This window comes from Atta colombica, unplaced genomic scaffold (assembly GCF_001594045.1).
Source record: "Atta colombica isolate Treedump-2 unplaced genomic scaffold, Acol1.0 scaffold100, whole genome shotgun sequence".
Classification (NCBI taxonomy): Eukaryota; Metazoa; Arthropoda; class Insecta; order Hymenoptera; family Formicidae; genus Atta; species Atta colombica.
The window spans coordinates 1,711,529-1,718,782 of NW_017259185.1; the positions used below are offsets into that span (position 1 = coordinate 1,711,529).

The 7,254-nt window shown below is 33.0% G+C and overlaps 1 protein-coding gene across 3 annotated transcripts in view; it reads left to right on the top strand.

Annotated features, from left to right (window-relative positions):
• The first annotated feature begins 1,524 nt into the window (after positions 1-1,524).
• LOC108686223 (MLX-interacting protein) overlaps positions 1,525-7,254 on the top strand; it is a 26,569-nt gene continuing 20,839 nt past the window's right edge. For all 3 annotated transcript variants that reach the window (XM_018191397.1, XM_018191415.1, XM_018191424.1), the window contains exon 1: positions 1,525-1,917. The gene's annotated coding sequence lies outside the window, so the exon portion shown is untranslated. The remainder of the gene's footprint in view (positions 1,918-7,254) is intronic.

Sequence of the window (7,254 nt, forward strand, 5' to 3'; positions counted from 1 at the left end):
TTATGAGTGCGAGTGTGGCATGGCAGACAACGCACTGGTTTATCATGCCAGAGGTTCCGGATTCGGAACTAAAATATTTACGCTCGTGTCTCCTCTCGGAAAAGACCGGCAATCTCCTGAGAGTATCTTTGTCTACAGAAACATCTCTCGAAAATCCGCCGTTCGGAACTAACATTAAAAGTCATATGCTTGTGGCAATTAAATTATAATAGTGTGTGCATCACAAGCATATGAGAGAGGTGACACAGGTCAGAAGTCTAACTATTACGTTGACAATTAGCATGACATTTTCCAATATAATATTTTCTAGCTAAATGATAAATTTTGATACAAGAAATTCATGTTTTGTGTAAGAACGTATTTCCGTTATGTGATATTTCTTGAATAAATGTGTTGAAAAAACATATATCAGAAATACCATCATACTTAAAACATGAATTTCTTACATTAAAATTTTATTTTTTGCATCAACCTTTTATTGTTTTGCAATTTTTACTGTATTGGAAAATGTCATCATGTGCTAATAATTGTCACAACGTAATAGAAATCATCTCGATAATATATTTCCTTTTGAAAACTTTTTGATAATGTATCTTCTTTTTTTTCTTCATCAAAAAACATGTTTTTTTAATAAATCGTTTCTCATATCATTATAATGACAGGTGAAATCATCATTACAACATTCATATTTAAATTGATCACTGTCTAATTCTGCGCGAATCTCTTATCCGAATGGATGATGCAGTTTTGCACAAAATTAGACAGTGATAAATTTGAATGTGAATGCTGCAATGACGATTTCACTAGCCATTATAATAGTATGGTTATCCATTCGAATAATGCAGTTTACACAGAATTAGACAATGATAAATTTAAATGTGAATACTGTGGCACGCGGATCGCGTTTGAGCCATTTTCGTTTATGTACCGTTCGCTGTACGAATTGCTTACAACTAATTATCTATTACTTGAAGATTGAATTATAAAGATTGCAAAAATTTCTTGAGATAATGACGTATCTCTAAATAAATAATTTTGTAACTATGACTATCGTATAATATATCATACATCCCCTTGGTTGGAAAAAAATATTATTTTAATGTAATCTTAAATATTATTAACTACTAATATTATGGAATTATTTGGAGTGAATTCCAATCAAAACTTATTTTTTGCTTTTGTTTTTTTTTAAAAAACAAAACATTGTGTTTTTTAAAATATAAAACTCTGTCTTTATGCTTCATACATATTTTAAACAGTATTATAAAAAAAAAATATGTTTAAAACATGTTAAAAACATTGGTCAAACATGTTTTAAATATTTAAAACATGTTTAAAACATGATTTTTTTTTAACTTTGCCCAATACATGTCACAGAGCCTTTGTTCCGCGCTGTGGACAATTTTAAAAAAGCCGCGTCAGCGGCAAGCCGCCTCGCCGTGTCGAGCGAGTGGTGGGGGGAGCTGCGCGCGTCACCATTGGCCGGCGCTTGCGGCTGCATTCCTCCGTCAGCTGTGCGTAGTGGCGCGCGTGGTCGGTCGGCGCCGTCAGCCTGACCTGCCAGCTTGCCTGGCCAGTCGTGTATCGTATCGCGGGCGATTGTGGGCGAATGTGGACTGCGTGCGCAAATGGCGTCGTCACCGTGCTGTTATGAGCGAGTGTGTGCCGTGCAATAACGCGTACGGGCCGCGTCCGGGCGCGGCGCCTCGCGGCCCAGCCTGACGAAGGGGAAGGAGTGAACGGGAACGCGCCGAGACCCCCGGGTGTGTGCCTGGCGAGCGTGTACCCCTCGACCGCCAACGGGGATCTGGAAGAAATAATTTTCGAAGCGTGTGCCCCTCTCTGGCGAGCCTGCATTGGCCACATCGACGGCAGAGGCGACGGGGAACGGTGACGAGTGTGAGATAGGTCCAGAAGGTGAGTGCGATGGAGGCTCGTCCCAACTTACCTCTCGCGTGTGTATGTATGTATAATATGTATATACATATGTGCGCAATTCATCGCAAAGTGCGTTCGCTCGCTTGCGCGCGCGCGCATATACATACGTCGCACATTCGTGCGCGGATTATTCCCGCGGATTGGACCAACATCTGGTGCACGGTCGCGTCCTTTTCTTGATCGTCGACATCGAGGGGACAATCGTGGACGCGAAACGAGAATGATAACGACTCGGGAGACGCGGAGGCTTAATTGCGCTATTTGATCTGTGGGCGGAGAGAGAGAGAGAGAGAGAGAGAGAGAGAGAGGATGAACGAACAGCAGCAGTAGCAACAGCAGTAACGATTATATAGAAACGTGCGGGCGATTTCCATGAAACGCGAGGCCAGGCTGCGATAAAATTGTGGCACGGAGTGGAGTGACGCGACCGCGATAAGAAGAATCGTGATGCGCCTCAGCCGATTCCGAACGAACGTCGGACAATTCGTCCTGTAGAGAGAAAAAGAGAGATAGAGAGAATCTAAACAGACGAGAGAGGAGATGGCGACAATATATAAAAATTTACACAGCGAGAAAAAAGAAATGTATACATAGTCGTTGTTTGTTTAGATATACACGCCTTTTTCTTTGTTTTCCTTCTCCTTTCCGCTCTTCTTTCTTGGACGCGGAGCTTTTGGTTTGTTGAAACGGGTGGATGTTGCGCCTAAACTATTTCAGCAATATAGACCGCTCTTATATTTAACACCAGAACTACTGGAGTAGTCAGAGAAATAACTGGTTTTATAATTTTTTTGTCAAATTTTAGCGATGCATTTTTTGAGATTTTCTGCAATTTTTTCATTACGATGTGATTAAATTGATAAATTTATTTTTCCTTCTCATCTTTTTTTCGAAGATATATACATCCTTGATAAAAAATATTAAGTATTTTGTTAATCATTTTACTTCACATTTTAGCAAAGATTGATTTATGGCATTTGCTGTAAATTTTATTCTTTGTTTCAAAAATCCTTTAAACTTAAACATAACATCGGTAATTAACAGGAAACATTACTAATAAAAGAATTTCAAATTAATGAAAAAAATATAAGTGCCAATTTTTGGGCAAGACTGTTATATGAAATATATATATATATATTTAAATAATAGAAATACATTAATCGTCGGTGCTTTTAATGTTAAAATTGTTTTAAATCTAGTCTTTACATAATTAGACATCGTCCGATCCAGTCGATGAAGTGATTCATAGAAAAAAAAAATACATGGCTGAAATATTGTCTTTAAAACTTGTATCTCCACGATGTTAGAAATCGCTTCGAAATCTCACACGAGGAAAGAATTAATGAATTGAAGAATTTCGTTAATTGACCAATGCGTCAATTCTTTATTCATCCCAAATCTCAGAACTCAGAATCAAATTAGAATCAAATTGATAATAAACTTATTGATAAATGATACGTGTACCACTGCCACTTCCTCATACGTAAGCATTTTTTTCCATTTTTTTTTGTCTATCCTGTTCCGGCGTAAAATGACGTAAGGAGGCAACATGTAAATACACGCGTTCGACCGCTGTTATTATCGTCCCCAACGTCCCTGATAATCCTTATTGTCAGAACTCAATGAAAAGTAGAAATTCCTGAGCTGCTAAAGGAGCTACTCCTATTTGTTCGATGGGTAAATATTATGTCAGAAATATTAGGGACGTGTTTGGTGCTTCCGGCGAATCAAAACAGAGTAAATGATAAAAACACCTCTGCCAGATACTACGTCTTCGTTTCTTTTTGCATTGCTTTTTTACGTATTAAGGTAATGTTGAATGTTTCGAAGCAAAATTTAGAATTCTGTATTCAATTGGAGTAGTAATCTTGAATAATAAATTTAATTGTTTTTAAATTCTACAAACATCAGAAAGACTTAGATGTAGCAATACTGTTAAAAATAATAGCTAAAAATAATAGTTAAAAATAATTTTAATTGTTTTATGTAATAGTGTAATCCAAGTTAATCTTGGTTTAGCTTATATTCTCTGTTAATATATATATAAAAAAGACTATGCTATTATTTTTAACTCGTTTGTGTGATTTATTGTTAATATTGCATCCGTGTTTTCCAATTATACTAAGAAACAGAGGTGATGCTTTCGAAGTAAAATTTAGAGTAGCATATTAGGATAGCAATCTCAAATAAATTTAATTTATTTCATTTTTAAATTGTACGAATACACAAAAAACATGAATGCAATATTAACAATAAATCACACAAACGAGTTAAAAATAATAGTATAGTTTTATGTAATAATCTAAGTTAATCTTGGAAGAATATACTTTATATACTAATATATTCTGTGTTATAAATCGTATTTCAATTAGATAAGTTAATGTGACATAATTAATAATTGTATAAGGCTAAGTCTATAACTTTGTTTTAAGGGACCGTAAGTTGTAAGTTGTAAATGATATATCGGCCAGAACTTATGCTTTTAGGTCATAAGAATTGGATTTTGCTCAATTCGCTTAAGTCTAAAGACTGTGCAAAATAGTTTAAAGTAAAAAATTATTGTTACTTAATCTCTTTTGACTTAAGGCCTTTTAAAGCAAGGTTGTGGACTTATTCTAACAATTGACGACAGATGATGATGATTTTATCATTTTATTAAAAAGATTTGATTTATGTACATGATATAGATTTTCAATTGATGCAAAGTTACAAAATCAAATTATTATTTATTCATTTCATTTATTTATTTGATTTACTTTTTTATTATTATCTGACTTGATAAATATACATAATAATATACATAAATATACACATATGTGCGTGCCTTTAATTATTATTGCATTGATCAATCGGATTTCATTGTTAATTATATCTATGAGTCATAGCCCAATTTAAATATTTGATTAATCTACTAACAATATGTATGATTTTTTGAATCTTTGTTACGCTGAAAAGTATAGGATTTTACACTTAAGTTAGAACCACGAGATTTTCCACTGCTCGATCTAAGTCAGAAATAGTTGGTTCTTCCTGCTGGATTAGACGAAGAAATGCCAAAAACACGTCGTCATCAAACCGTAAATCAAAATTTTATTAACACTTATCAATATATCAATGTTATAAATTGTGTTTTATGTAAATTCCATTGACTTTGTTCCATATGATTTGGAAATCGGTATTCGTTGCTAACGTGACCATTTTTAAACAAGATATTCTTGCGTACATAAAACGAGATCTCTGCCTTACACAATATTTGCTGTAAATACTCGTTTTTATCTATACGATCCGAAATCTAAGCGGCGCACGCACTTGCACAACGAGCATTAATGAGCGAACGGATAAGACATTTGACTTCGCCCTGCGATAGAGCCGGCTCGAGAGGGTCAAAGGGCATAATACTTTACAGATAGCGAGAGGTACCGGCGTGTTACGGAATAGTGTTCAAAACTGGCTCGAGAAAACTAAGAAATAATACTTTATGTAAGAAATTAAATAATTGTTATGCCAATTAATTAAACTGAGGTTAATATATTTAATGTAATAAATAAGAAGTAACACTTTATGTAAGAAATCAAAGAATTATGATGCACTAATTAATTTTACTAGTTAATATTGGGTTGAGTCGGAAAGTTCGTGCCAATTTTGAAGGAAAATTGAAACGCAGAAGATTTAAATTTTTAATTTCATTTGTTAAATTTAAATCTTTTGTGGCACGAACTTTCCGGACAACCCAATACATTAAAAACTGGAACTTAAAAATTTGAACGTTTATTTTACTATACCTTTTTTTACCTTTAATAATTTTTAATAATTTAATAATTTTAATTTCAAATTCTCTTGACAAAAATTTATTGTTAAATTTAAATAAATTTAAATAAATTTAAATTTCTATTAATATTCTTGTTATAAAACAATCATCAATTAAATTAAATGCTGCGAAAGCTGCAGTTCAAAGAACGTTTAACATGATTTAAATTTTATATTAAAAATAAAATTTTTTAAAAGAGTTTCATCATAATTCAAGCAATAATATTTTTAACATTACAGGTATTTTTAGCAAAAAGCGAGCAGTTGACGAAATTATTTTGGCGATACGTTACTGAAATAAAATGTAGATGTACAAAAGGATAGTACGGACTTGCCACATAAATTATCGTTTTCCACGTGTCAAATGCGCACGATATTCGCAATGTTGAGATACCTTCACATTTCTCGACATCTAATGTCATAACGCTGAATCCGCTCGCTAGAAAATGACGCGTGAGCTGTCGCAAGTATTTGCGTAAGATTGCTGAAGGGGAAAAAGGCAATCAAGAAGACCTGACGCATTTCGAACTTACGACAATTGTATAATCAATTGAGTGATACGATAGTATCTAAAAGAATCTTATATAGTCGAAAAAAGATATTATTTTCTGCTGATCATCGTTCAGAATTTAACTGCAGAATTTAAGCTGAATGATAACAAACAGGAAGAACCCGCGGGAAACCGGTTATAACGGGTGATGCCTCGATTTTTGTACAATCGGTTAATAGGTCACGTTAATAGGGTTAAATTGCTTCGCTCAAAATTCTTGTTTCTTTCATCGCTACATAATGAAGCGCAACTTCATCCTCGAAGTTACACGGTTTCTTCTAATTTTCATTCCTTCTAATCATAGCATGTTCTATTTATAGCATTATATATATGATAAAACAATAAACTGTTAAAATATTGATGTTAAATTTACATGATTCACCTTTGATTCGCCCTTTTTGTTTAAAAATTTTTTAAAGTACAGTTAATATAATTATTTTTTAAAAAATGATTCTTTTAACACAAAAAAATGTTAAATAACAATTCAATATAAAATATTCAAATAACAAAATGTTCAAATAACATAAAAAAATTACATTATATTAAAATAATACTGGATATGTTAAAAATTCAACACAAAAATTTTAACAAGAATCAATTTAACGTATGAAATATTTTTTTCTATTGTAAAATGTAGGATCTTATACAGAATCTCGCGAGCAATTGGGAATCAAATCAATGCTATTAATAATATTACATTAGTAACAATGATATTTTTAAAATATTAGGTGTGGGAAAAAGTTCGTGGCATTTTTCCTGTTAGATGGCATTAAAAAAACGCCACTTTTTCCCATACCTAATATGATGCCATTATTAGTATGTAAATTGAGTACTTATCTTACTAATGATTACCGAAATGATACAAAATGACAGTGAAACAGAGATTTTATTGCACGTCAATATGAATCTTATATTGATATTAGCCATAATGTGTTAAAATTAATAATATTATTTATAAT